Consider the following 13,448-nt stretch of genomic DNA (forward strand, 5'->3'; position numbering starts at 1 on the left):
CCTCCCCACAACAGACACCTTATAAGATAGGTGGGGCTGAGAGAGCTCTAAGAGAGCTGTGACTAGCCCAAGGTCACCCAGTTGGCTTCATGTGTACAAGCAGGGAAACCAACCCGGTTCACCAGATTAGCCTCCACCACTCATGTGGAGGAGTGGGGAAATCAAAGCCAGTTCTCCAGATTGGAGTCCACCACTCCAAACCTCCGCTCTTAACCACTACACCACGCTGGCTCCCAGGACTTTGAATCACACCTACTTTGGGAATTCTAGGCTTCCTAGGGGCACTTGGGCCCGATGTGGATTGGGACCCCGGCTCCCACGGAGGAGAGACTTCAGACTTCAGCCCACCAGGCCAAGGCCGTGAACACTTTCCTAAAACAGGGGCAGGTTCCACATTGGGGAATAGTGCTCTGGAGAGCTACATACAGGTGGCTCTCAAGCCACTGAGTATCAGTACTGAAAACTGCCTCTTGCTTGTCCAAGAACAAACTTGGTTCACCCAAAACAAACAAGCAAACACCAACGGATTGAAATTAAATCAAAAGAGTTTCCGACTAGACATTAGGAAGAATTTTCTAACAGTCAGAGGGGTTCCTGAGTGGAACAGTCTTCCTCAGGAGGTGGTGAGCTCTCCTTCCCTGGAGGTTTTTAAGAAGAGGTTAGATGGCCATCTGTCAGCAATGCTGATTCTGTGACCGTAGGCAGATGATGAGAGGGAGGGCATCTTGGCCATCTTCTGGTCACTAGGGGTGTGGAGGGGTGAGGTAGTTGTGAATTTCCTGCATTGTGCAGGGGGTTGGACTAGATGACCCTGGTGGTCCCTTCCAACTCTATGATTCTATGATTCTAAGTCAGGTTCTGGCCCTTTTGAAACCACCAGTTTCAAGTTGGGATGTGAATTTTGTCATAATTTGAACTTGCGCCTGTTTTTTTTTTTTTGCTCCACATGTGATCTGCACTCCTTCCTTCTCTTCGCCATAAGAAAAAATGAAATGCAGAGGCCACACGCTTGAAACCCAAAACAGAAATGAGCGCTGCTGACTTTAAAACTCTGTAGATCTATCTGGTTACACAGATGATGCAATGCTGAAATTTTCAGGGTCAGCGGCAGCCGCTTTCTCTCTCTCTCTCCCTTCCCTGTTCTCTTTTGTACAGTTTAGTAGTGAAGCTATTTATAGAACGCTTCTCATCAAAGGGTCTGGCCGGCAAAGTTGATGTCACATGAATGTGCCGTCATTAAAACAGGGGCGAAAGGCGAAGGGAAAATATAGAAAGCGCCCACCTTTTAAACGTTTGAACTCCACAATAACAAGCCGGGCGTGGTCCCTCTGCAGCAGCAACTGCTCCAAAGTTTAGAAGAAGGGAATGGGGAGGTACTGGGAATGCTCTCTTGCTAGCTCCATAATTGGCTTGGCAAACAAAAAATAAGCAGGGGTGAACGGCCAAGGCATAGAAACTTAGAACTGGAAAGGACCTCAAGGGTCATCTAGTCCAACCCCCAGCACAACGCAGGAAATTCACAACTGCCTCCCTCCCGTAGCCAGGACGTTTTAAACTGTTCAGCTGTTTTAACAGAGGCGTTTCTTTCCCCTGTCCTACTTTAATTCTTAAGCAGTTGTGAATGAATGAAGGAAAGGAACCGAACTGGTGTATTTTAATCTTATGACTTTTAAGATTAAATGTATATTTACATTTTAAGTCGTAATATTGTCTAGATTGTAAAAGCATACGGCCATGCACAATAAACACATGACTGACTGACTGACTGACTATAGAATGAAGGTCTGGGTTAATAGTGAAGGAAAATGTTTAATGTGGGGTTACCCCCAAGCTGGGGCTTTAAAAAGTAAACTTGGTTGACTATTTTCATTTTACGAAAGTGTATACAAACAATTGTATAGAAATGATTGTAAACACCCATTCTCCTCCCTCTTTTCTGAAAAACTAGTTTACTTATTTTGGTACATTTTTTCTTGCATCTTTCTTCCAACAACTGCCCTGAAAGGTAGGTCATTCAAAGAGAGAAAATACTGGTCCAAAGTAGGGTTGCCAGTCCTTGGTTGGCAACCCCTGGGAGTTACCCTAAAGCCGTGTTGGCGAACCTATGGCACGGGTGCCACTTCCGGCACGCGTAGCCCTTTCTGCCGGCACGCACGGTTCCTCCAAGCCGCTGGCCTTTCCGGCTCTGCCCCGCCCCGGATGGGGGAGGCTGTAGCCCAGGGGTGGGGAACCTCCGACATCATTGGCGGTGGCCCCTGGACTCTCCCACAGAAGCTGCCGCCATTGCCGCCGCTGGAGCGTGCGCGGCCGGCCAGGCGGGTGGGAGAGCGGGGAACAGAAGCCGAGCGCTCACACTCGGCATGGCCGGCGGCTTCTCCGGCGCCCTCTGGGCCTGTGTGGGCGGAGGGGCATGGCTGGTCGGTGGGTGCGAAGGAGGCGCCCTCTGCCCCACTCTGCTCGCCTCTCACAAGCCTGCCACCGCGCCCCACCGAGTGGCAAATCCAAGGCAAAACCTCCCATGCATAAATGGCCTCTTTCTTTTTCTGTCTCCCTCTATCCTTTTCTTTCTCTCCCTTGCTCCATTTCTTTCTCCCTTTCTCCCTCTGTCCTTTTCTTTCTTTCTCTCCCTCCCTTCCTTCCCTTTCCCCCTCCCTTCCCTTCCCTTCCCTTCTTTCCTTCCTTCCTTCTTTCCCTCCAGCGGCTTCTCCGGCACCCTCTGGGTCTGTGCGGGTGGAGGGGCATGAAGTCCTATTCCACCTTTGAAGTGCCCACAAGCTATCCTCCAAACACCTTTCCATTTGTCTTGATATGTAGAGAGAAAACACTAAGGAACTAGTTGCCAATCTCCAGGTACTAGCTGGAGATCTGCTATTACAGGTGATCTCCAACCAATAGAGATCAGTTCCCCTGGAAAAAATTGCCACTTTGGCAATTGGACTCTATGGCACTGAAGTCCTTCCCCAAACCCCGCCCTCCTCAGGCGCCACCCCAAAACCTCCCACTCATGGTGAAGAGGAACTTGGCAACCCTAGCCTCTCCCTCTGGGCCCCCTCTGGGGGTGGCATTCAGGTTAAATTGCCACATTGGCACTCGGCGATAAATAAGTGGGTTTTTGGTTGCAGTTTGGGCACTCGGTCTCTAAAAGGTTCGCCATCACTGCCCTAAAGGCATCCTACGAACTTCCAGCTGCGTAACCAGAAGTGAAATAACTGCATCACAGGGTGCAAATAGGATTCTCCTGAAGCTCCAGAGTTTTGGGTGAATCCTACAGCGTCCAACAGTGCGATGATGCTACTTCTGGTTATACAGCTGGAAGTGATGTTGTGAGATGCTGTTTCCTGCCCCCCATTTCTGCCCCCACTCTGTTGCGTGCAGGCCGGGGAGGTGGGGAACGGCATCAGGTAAGTAGCAACCTCAGCCCAAGGTCCACTAATAAGCTTCACAGCAGAGTAGGAATTTGAATCTTGGTCTCCAAGACCCCAGTCCTGATTTGAAATTGGAACTTACGAAAACTGAAACCAAAGCATACAAGGCCTGCATTGACCCATTCCACACTTTTTGGGAGACCCAGGTTTGAATCCCCACTCACACCCTAGAAGCTCACCTTTGAGCCAGTCACGCTCTCTTAGCCTAACCTACCTCACAGGGTTGTTGTGAGGATAAAAATGGAGGCAAGGAGAATGGTGTCAGCCGCTTTGGGTCCTCATTGGGGAGAAAGGTGGGGTATAAATGAACTGAATTAATAAATAATAATAATAGTAGTAGTAGTAGTAGTAATAATGAGTTGGTTTTTATATGCCGACTTTCTCTACCACTTAAGAATCAAATGGGCTTACAATCTCCTTCCCTTCCCCTCCCCACCACAGACACCCTGAGAGGTAGGTGGGACTGAAAGAACTCTGAGAGCTGTGACTAGCCCAAAGTCACCCAGCTGGCTTCATGTGGAGGAGCGGGGAAACCAACCCGGTTCACCAGATTAGCGTCCGCCGCTCATGTGGAGGAGTGGGAAATCAAACCCCTGTTCTCCAGATCAGAGTCCGCTGCTCCAAACCACCGCTCTTAACCACTACACCTCGCTGGATGGATTCAGAAGAAGTAATACAAAGGGGGAGGGATAATTCTTCCTGTGCTTTCTAAATAGAACATGAAGCTCCCTTGAAGACGATGCTGAGGCTGTTGTTCTGTAATGTGATTCTCTGGTGTGTCTTCTCTCTGCATGAATGAGGCTGTTGTTTATGGAGGACACTGATGAATGAAATTCTCTACCATTGACTAGCAGGAGGAGAATGGATTGTTCCTGGTTAGAAGTAAAGGGGCCGGTTGCTCCTGCTTGGAGCAGCCTAAATAAGATTAAGATTGCACACACAAACCCAGCGCAACAAGCGGGGGGGGGGGGGCTAGGATCTCTGTCCCTGCCAGCTTGGCTTCCTGCTGGCATGAACATTTTAACAAGGAGCATTCGAGAGCTGAAATCCTCCCCCTGCAGTCTGAAGTGGTGCGGTCCATTCTGTCACGCCACTGTCCCGCATCATTTCCTCCTGCGTGGGTCTACTAGGCCATATGTCCGTGGTGCATCAGCGGCCTCCTAAATGCATTGCCCAAAGCAGTCCCTGGATGACTTGGCGGGAAATCCGGCCCTGCCTTTGGAGCAAGCGGCCGCTTCGCAGTCAGAAAGCTGCTCGACGCAATGTTCAAGGCACACATCACACAGCAAATGTGCCGCGAGCCCATGCAGAAAAATCAAGGGTGCCCCATGCACATGATGACCAACCCGTGGTGCTGTGTGTCATTGTTATGTATTACTGGATTGCGCACATCTGTCCCCTTTAAGATTTTTATTGAACGAATGCTGAAAGAGTTTTGAGCGAGGAGTAAGGGGGTGCACCATTTCCCCCCGGTATTTTTCGAGTTTGAGTTTAACAGACCCAGAAATTTTCGAAAAATCTGGAAAAAGCAGACTACAGGTAAAGGTCCCCTGTGCAAGCACCGGGTCATTCCTGACCCATGGGGTGGCATCAAATCCCGACATTTTCTAGGCAGACTTTGTTTACGGGGCGGTTTGCCAGTGCCTTCCCCAGCCATCTTCCCTTTACCCCCAGCAAGCTGGGTCCTCATTTAACCAACCTCAGAAGGATGGAAGGCTGAGTCAACCTTCAGCTGGCTACCTGAAACCGACTTCCGTTGGGATCAAACTCAGGTCGTGAGCAGAGCTTGGACTGCAGTACTGCAGCTTACCACTCTGTGCCACGGGGCCTCTTTCAGTATAACTCCCCCCCCCCGAAAAATACCACAAAGGTATTTTGTGGTGTGTTTTTTTCCGTTTGGCTTTACCAGATACACACCCCTAGCGAGGTGTTCCTTCCTAGGGTGTATACCTGTATTGCTTCGGTCCTACGCTGGTCAAAATGGGATTTTCAAACTATACAATAGCCTTCTTTCAGAAGTTACATTTGGGAGTACCAGCCATGCTCACCTGGGGCACGCGGTCCCAATATATGTGATCACCATTTTGTCTGAAAAGGTTTCAGATACAATGGCAGCTGTATGTATTGGGAGGGTCACAGGTGGTGAACGCTTTTGGTTGGTATGTCCGTCCAGTTGGATACCCCCAAGCCTAATATCTGAAAAAGGCTACTACCCTGCAAAACCTGGCTGGCGGAGGGGAAAGAGGATAAGCACATAACCCGTGAGCATCATTTGCTCTTTCAAACTGCCTTTGGCTCTCTGGAAAACATTGTCTCTTAACTCATACAGTCAACCACCCAAGAGAATAAAATTAAAGTTATTGCCTTTAATGGGGCTCTTAAGAGCTTAGCAGCAGCAAATGGTACTTTAACGGAATCAGCACCACCAATTATTTCTAGCCCTATTGTATCACGGGATGCTCTGAGCTTTTTTCAGCTAAGCTCTGACCTTGCTCTATTTCGGAGCAAACCATGCCCTAGTTACGTGTTTGTTCTCTCTGGAGAACCTTTCGAAAGAGGTGATCCTAAACTGCATTCTGCAATTTGTCAATGGAGCAGATTTCATTTCTGTGACACGGGCTGGATTTTAATATCTCATGGATGCTGCTGTGGCTTCTCGTTGTTGTTGCAAACTCTCTCGAGCCCATTTGAGGAAAGATGGCTTGTAAATAAATAGCAGGGCATCTGCTGAGCCAGGGATAAATCTGAACCCTTCTGCACCGGGCTTGACCTTATCCGGCAGTCGGAACTTAATACAATTTTTGCATCACACTGAAAAAGTCCTCGAGCCTCTCCTTATTGTGCTTTTGTGGTGTGGCACAAAATGTGTTTGAAAATCCAGCCGGGGTTCCCGGCTCTGTATTTTCATTGGGAAAGAAGGGCCGAGCTACACAGTAACAGGGAAATCAGTGAGTGGCTTTCCTGACATCCTCCCGAGAAGCCAGCATGGTGTAGTGCAGTGATGGCGAACCTTTTAGAGACTAAGTGCCCAAACTGCAACCCAAAACCCACTTACTTATCACAAAGTGCCAACACAGCTAGAAGTCCACATGGGGCTAGGGGTTGCCAGGTCCCTCTTTGCTACCTGCGGGAGGGTTTTGGGGCGGAGCCTGAGAAGGGTGGGGTTTGGGGAGGGACTTCAATGCCATAGTCCAATTGCCAAAGCGGCCATTTTCTCTGGGTGAACAGAAATAGCAGATCTCCTGCTACTACCTGGAGGTTGGCGGCCAAGCAGGGGAAGGAAAGCAGCTGGAGCATAGCCCCCACCCCATCAGTTTGATTCTTTTTCCAATGGTTATCTTCATACGATTAAAAAAGACTGTTATGTGGGGGGGCTGATGGTGGGGACAGCCCTCTGTACGTGCTCAGAGGCATCTTCGGTTGCATGAACAAGCAAAGTGGAAACCCGAGCTAAGTGAAGGGCTCGACTCCAGCACAAATGCCAGACGGGCCCCCATTCAGCCCTCACCGCCAATCCCCTGCGCTGCAATCACCAACCAGCCCGCCGCAGATGGCCGCCCAGGCGTCCCACTCCCGGTCCAGCCCCGTCCTGGCTCTGCCTCTTCCAGTCCTCGGCAGAAGGCTTGTCGTTGTCTTCACTTCTGGAGTGTGCAGCCGGCGACTGCAGAGAAGGTGATGGGAAGGAGTCCGGCGCTTCCCAGAGGAGCCAGGAAGGCACCGCTGGTCCCCAGCCTCCTCAGCCGGGGGAACGAACTCAGGCAAACTCTGTGCTGGGGAGACGGCACGCATGCCCACAGAGAGGGCTCTGAGTGCCACCTCTGGCACGCGTGCCATAGGTTCGCCACCACTGGTGTAGTGGTTAAGAGCGGTGGTTTGGAGCGGTGGGGTCTGATCTGGAGAACCGGGTTTGATTCCCCACTCCTCCACATGAGCAGCGGAGGCTAATCCAGTGAACCAGGTTGGTTTCCCTGCTCCTACACACAAAGCCAGCTGGGTGATCTTGGGCTAGTCACACTCTCTCAGCCCCACCTACCTCACAGGGTGTCTGTTGTGGGGAAGGCGGTTGTAAGCCGGTTTGATTCTCCCTTAAGTGGTAGAGAAAGTCAGCATATAAAAACCAACTCTTCTTCTTTAATGCGCAAAGCAGCTCTACGTGTGAATGTGAACTGTATTGGGGCCATTCTGCTGCTGATGGAAAGGAGGACCGAGTAGGGTAACCAAAGTTCTTATTTCTATGCAAACTAGTCCTTATAATTCTGTTTAACTAAAAATAGTAGCATGCCAGTAACCTTTAAGCCCATGAAACACAGAGAAATAGAACTGTGAGTAAATACGGTTGAAGTTCTTTCTATACAATACAGGGTTGCCAACCTCCAGGGGGAGCCTGGTGATCTCCCAGAATTACAACTGATCTCTAGATGACAGAGATCAGTTCCCATGGAGCAAATGGCAGCTTCGGAGGGTGGACTCTGTGGATCACTGCCCCGTTGAGCCCCCACTCCCCAAGCCGCCACCCCCCACCCCCCAGGCACCACAAATTTCCCAACCTGGAGGTGGCAAACCTAATAAAATAAAATCTGGACTTAGCAAAATGCTGTTATCTCTTGAACAGAATAATAGATCGTGGAAAGAGAGATAACAGTTTTATGACGAAGTGTATTTAAAATAAGAACTGAACATTTAACCTACCTACCACTTGCTGGTGGATATTGAAAAATCAAGAACTGTGACCAATCGCTCTTGGTTTTCTATCCTCCAGCGTTCTGTCACCTTCTCTTTAGGAGATGAAATTTTTCCACCGCTGGTCTTGGTTCGGAAGATAAGTTGTGGAAGGGCATTTGGGAATATTTCATTTTTCTCCAGCTTATCTTTTGAGTTAGCTCTTGACAGGCTGCGCTGTTCCATTTCCTACGTCAATCACACCAAACGCGAGTTCTGCATGTGCATTGAGATCCTGGTTACCACTACAAGCCTCACACTGTGTATTTCTCAACAGCTGTGCATTAGAGGAAATGGGTCTACTCCAGACTAGCTGTTTGCTAAGCAGCCTTTGTGCAGGCATTTCACGTGCAGTACAAGATGCTGTGTTGGGCCGCTTCCACACAGACAGACCTCCAGGTCTACCGTCTCCGTAGCTTTTGTGCAACATAGTGCATTCCTCCACCTTTCCCCAACTTCACAGCGCGTAAAAACCTGCTTTGGTACAATCTGTCTGGAAGAACTCAAAGCAAGTGAGGCAGGAGTGCACTGATTTTTGGATCTCCCCACACACCAGCACCATTTCTGCTCCCTATAGCATGGGGGGGGGGGGCATTTCCCTCCCCATCAGCCAAGTACACCTTGCCTCTACCTCCCTCCATTATTTTTTGCCAGCATATCAACATCTTCAGTGAGGTGTAGTGGTTAAGAGCAGACCACTCTAATCCGGAGAACCGGGTTTGATTCCCCACTCCTCCACATGAGCAGAGGACTCTAATCTGGCGAACCGGGTTCAATTCCCCGCTCCTCCACATGAAGCCTGCTGGGTGACCTTGGGCCAGTCACAGTTCTCTCAGAACTCTCTCAGCCCCACCTAACCTCACAAGATGGCTGTTGTGGGGAGAGGAAGGGAAGGAGATTGTAAACCAGTTTGATTCTCCTTCAAAATAGAAGAAGAGTTGGTTTTTATATGCTGACTTTCTCTACCATTTAAGGAAGACTCAAACAGGCTTACAATCACCTTCCCCTCCCAACAACAGACACCCTGTGAGGTAGGTGGGGCTGAGAGAGCTCTTAAGAGAGCTGTGACTAGCCCAAGATCACCCAGCTGGCTTCAGGTGTAGGAGTGGGGGAAACCAACCCGGTTCACCAGATTAGCCTCCGTCACTCATGTGGAGGAGTGGGGAATCCAACCCGGTTCTCCAGATCAGACTCCACCGCTCCAAACCACCGCTCTTAAACACTACATCACGCTGGCTCTCAGGTAGAGAAAATCAAGGTATAAAAACCAACTCTTCTTCTTCACGGCTACTGTGGCTGAATTTCTTACAGGAGTTCTTAAAGAACAAGAAAAGTTTTATTAACCCGACTTGTAACTTATATGTATTGCCCTTTGGAGGTATATTGTTGTTTTTTCTATCTCTGTCTTTTGGTATGCCAATAAAGGTTAATGAAATGAACTCTTCTTCTTCGCAGGTAGACATCTTTCTTCCAGCACTTGGGCCAAAGAAGGTTCCCTACTCTTGCTTGAAAGGGAAATGCCAGGGGTTGAAATGTGCTAGATGCAAAGGAAGGGCTTTGCTACTGAGCACCCGTCCCTTTCCAGGAATGACCAGTGCCACGCTTTCTGCCACGAAGAGCGCCAGGCCAAACTTTTTCAACGCAGGATATGAAACCAGAAGGAAGAGGAGGCTCTTCCTCTCCCTGCATGTGCAGAAGGCATTACGTCACAACGGGGATGGAAACCGAGGGATCCGGCCGGCATGTGCTTTCCTCCTTTTACAGGAAATGGGTGAAGCCTTGCTTCAGATTGTTACTCAGACTTTTTTTTTTTGCTGATTTTGTTTTGCTGTGAATGAAACGCCTCCCAATAGCACAAGCTATTGGTTTCCTGTTAACAGGGGTTTTTTTTCCCCCTCTGCCTTTTTTGCATATCCAAGAATGGGCAGGCAGGACAAATACTTGTTACCGGGAAACCCGGGGGTTTTACTCAGATGCAGTGGCAGCCTGCGTTTTGCACCGGAGGCGTATTCAATCGCACGGGAAGTTTGAATGAAAAACCAGCAGGCGGGTTGATAATTAACAGGCCGATTCATCTCTGTGGGATCGAAAATGGAAGGGTGGGAAGGAAGAGAGAACGTACGGCTGTGGATTGGTAACCGCTAAGTGCTACCGAGCTTAACCGATTGCAGAAAATTAGGCACGAGGCTATTTTGGAGAAAGGGGCAAATGCCTTAGCGGCCAACAATGGGCCCAGCCCGGTGGGGAAACTCTCTTGAGCAAGGTGTGCCGAAATGAAATCGGGCAGGTTCGCCCCCGCACAGGGACACAAACCCCAGTTCCTTTGACAGAACAGCACCATTTGTGGAACGAGGGGTGCCAATTTCTTCACATCTCCCCCCTACACACACACACACACACACACACACACTTTGTCCCCTGTGCTATTTCTGAGGAGAAAATGTCTGGGGCAATGCAGAAAAAATGGGGGACGCTCTTGTGCTAGAGGATAGTGAGGGGTCTGGAGACCAAGTCCTATGAGGAAAGGTTGAAAGAGCTGGGTATGTTTAGCCTGAAGAGGAGGAGACTGAGAGGGGATAGGACAACCACATTCAAGTACTTGAAGGGCTGTCATAGAGAGGAGGGTGCAGAGTTGTTTTCTGTTGCCCCAGAAGGTCGGACCAGAACCAACGGGTTGAAATTCAATCAAAAGAGTTTCCGTCTAGACATAAGGAAGAACTTTCTAACAGTTAGAGCGGTTCCTCAGTGGAACAGGCTTCCTCGGGAGGTGGTGACCTCTCCTTCCCTGGAAGTTTTAAAGCCGAGGCTAGATGGCCATCTGTCAGCAATGCTGATTCTATGACCTTAAGCAGATGATGAGAGGGAGGGCATCTTGGCCATCTTCTGGGCATGGAGTAGGGGTCACCGGGGGTATGTGGAGGGGGGGTAGTTGTGAAATTTCCTGCATTGTGCAGGGGGTTGGACTACATGACCCTGGTGGTCCCTTCCAACTCTTTGATTCTATGGTTGGATACCTTCCAGGGTCATGACAAGGCTTACAGAAATAATGTGTGTGAAATGGGCCAACATTGGACCGGTTGGACCGGAACTGGATAAAATCAGAGCCGCAGTTCTTTAGGAGGGTCCCCCCCACCCCACCCCGTACTTTCTTCCAACCAAAACACATGCACACCTTTCCCTGGTTGCTTTAAGCCCGAGTAAAGGCAGATCTCCAAATTCTGTCCTACTTCCACAAGGGGACAGGTCTCTGTGTGACTCTCTCTGCTACTGTGCATGCAGAGACATCCGAGGTGGCAACGGGGCATCCCCTGCTGCTGCAAATTCCCCACCACTGCTACTGGAGGGCTTTCAAAAGAAACGAGCAGTAATTGACCTATTGCTATAGCATTTTAACGCTATAGTGATGTCAATTACCAATTAAAACCAAAAGTTCTTCTCGTGGGGGGGCTTTAGGGAACTGGGGCAGGGGAGAATGTGGAGGAAATGACACTGATATGCCTGGGGCCTGGAAAAAAGGGCCCAAGGTAGGGTTGCCAACCTCCAGGTACTAGCTGGAGATCTCCTGCTGTTACAGCTGATCTCAAGACGACAGAGATCAGTTCGCCTGGAGAAAAGGGCCGCTTTGGCGATTGGACTCTATGGCATTGAAGTCCCTCCCCTCCCCAAACCCTGCCCTCCTTAGGATCTGCTCCAAAAGCCTCCTGCCGGTGGCGAAGAGGGACCTGCCAACCCTAGCCCAAGGTCATCCACCAAACTCCCCTGGCAGAGAGGGGATTCGAACCTGGTTCTCCCAGATCCTAATCCGACACCACGCTGGCTATAGCATTCTGAGCCTTGGTGCTGCTTCCTATTTTTTACTGGAAACCAGTAAAAACGTGTCTCTTTTGTGGAAATTCAAAAGAGGACACGAATAAAGCTTCGCCCCACAGCGATTTCCTGCCGTAACTCCACTGGTGTTCATTCCTGCTAGGAGGACTTTGCTAGGCAAACCATCAGGCTAGCAATAATGCAATAATAATAATATTATTAGCAATAATGATAACTACCGTTGGGCAATTCAATACTCACTTCTAAACAAAGGCTGAAAAAACAAAGCCCTGGAAAGGCTGAACTACTCCTCGGGGAGAGTAAAACAAGGTCCCTCCTCACAGATACACCCAATCCTTCCCTAAACTAAACACACAACGCTTGCTGGCCTCTTAGTCAGCAACTTGGGAATGTATCACTGTTAGACAGGAAAAAAGTTTTACTGCTACCTCTCTGCATATTCCTGCAAGCCAGCCACATCGGCGGCCCGGAGAACTGTTAGTTTCCCTTTTCTGTATTCTGCAATTTACTGTTTTGCATGCTGGCTTTGCTAGTTGTGGGGTGGAATATCTGAAACTCCTCCCAGCAATTAGGGAGCCCTTTTCAGTTTTTTTCCAGGGTTAGAAGTAGAAGAAGAGTTGGTTTTTATATGCTGACTTTCTGCTGCTTAAGGGAGACGCAAACCGGCTCACAATCGCCTTATCTCCCCCTCCCCACAACAGACACCCTGTGAGGTAGGTGGGGCTGAGAGAGTGTGACTAGCCCAAGGTCACCCAGCTGGCTTCGTGTGTAGGAGCGGGGGAAGCAAATCCAGTTCACCAGATTAGCCTCCGCCGCTCATGTGGAGGAGTGGGGGAATCAAACCCGATCAGACTCCACCACTCCAAACCACCGCTCTTAACCACTACACCACGCTGGCTCTCAGTAGCAGAGCAAACAAGATTTGAGTCCAGCAGAGTTCTGGGGTATAAGCTTTCAAGAGTCTTCATCAGATACCTGACCAAATGCCTTTTATCTGAAAAAGCAAGCATTGACTGTTATAAATTTACACCCTGGAAATATTGTTGGTCTTTAAGGCGCTTTATTGGACTCGGATCTAGCTCTTCAATTTTTGCAATCTTTCTAGAAACTTGCTTCTTCTTGTTTTCAGTGAAAGCCAGGAGGAAGCTGAATCCTATGGCTGTTTCTGCTCTCCTGCAGGAGACAGTGTGGTGTAGTGGTTCAGAGCGGTGGTTTGGAGCAGTAGATTCTGATCTGGAGAACCAGGTTGGATTCCCCACTCCTCCACAATGAGCGGTGGAGGCTCATCCGGTGAACTGGATTTGTTTCCCCACTCCTACACACGAAGACAGCTGGGTGACCTTGGGCGAGTCACAGCTCTATTAAGAGCTCTCTCAGCCCCACCTACCCCACAGGGTGTGTGTTGTGGGGAGGGGAAAGGAAGGTGATTGTAAGCCGGTTTGAAGGGAAGGGGATTGTAAGCCAGCTTGATGGCCA

Source organism: Euleptes europaea, chromosome 20 (genome assembly GCF_029931775.1).
Source record: "Euleptes europaea isolate rEulEur1 chromosome 20, rEulEur1.hap1, whole genome shotgun sequence".
Taxonomy (NCBI): Eukaryota; Metazoa; Chordata; class Lepidosauria; order Squamata; family Sphaerodactylidae; genus Euleptes; species Euleptes europaea.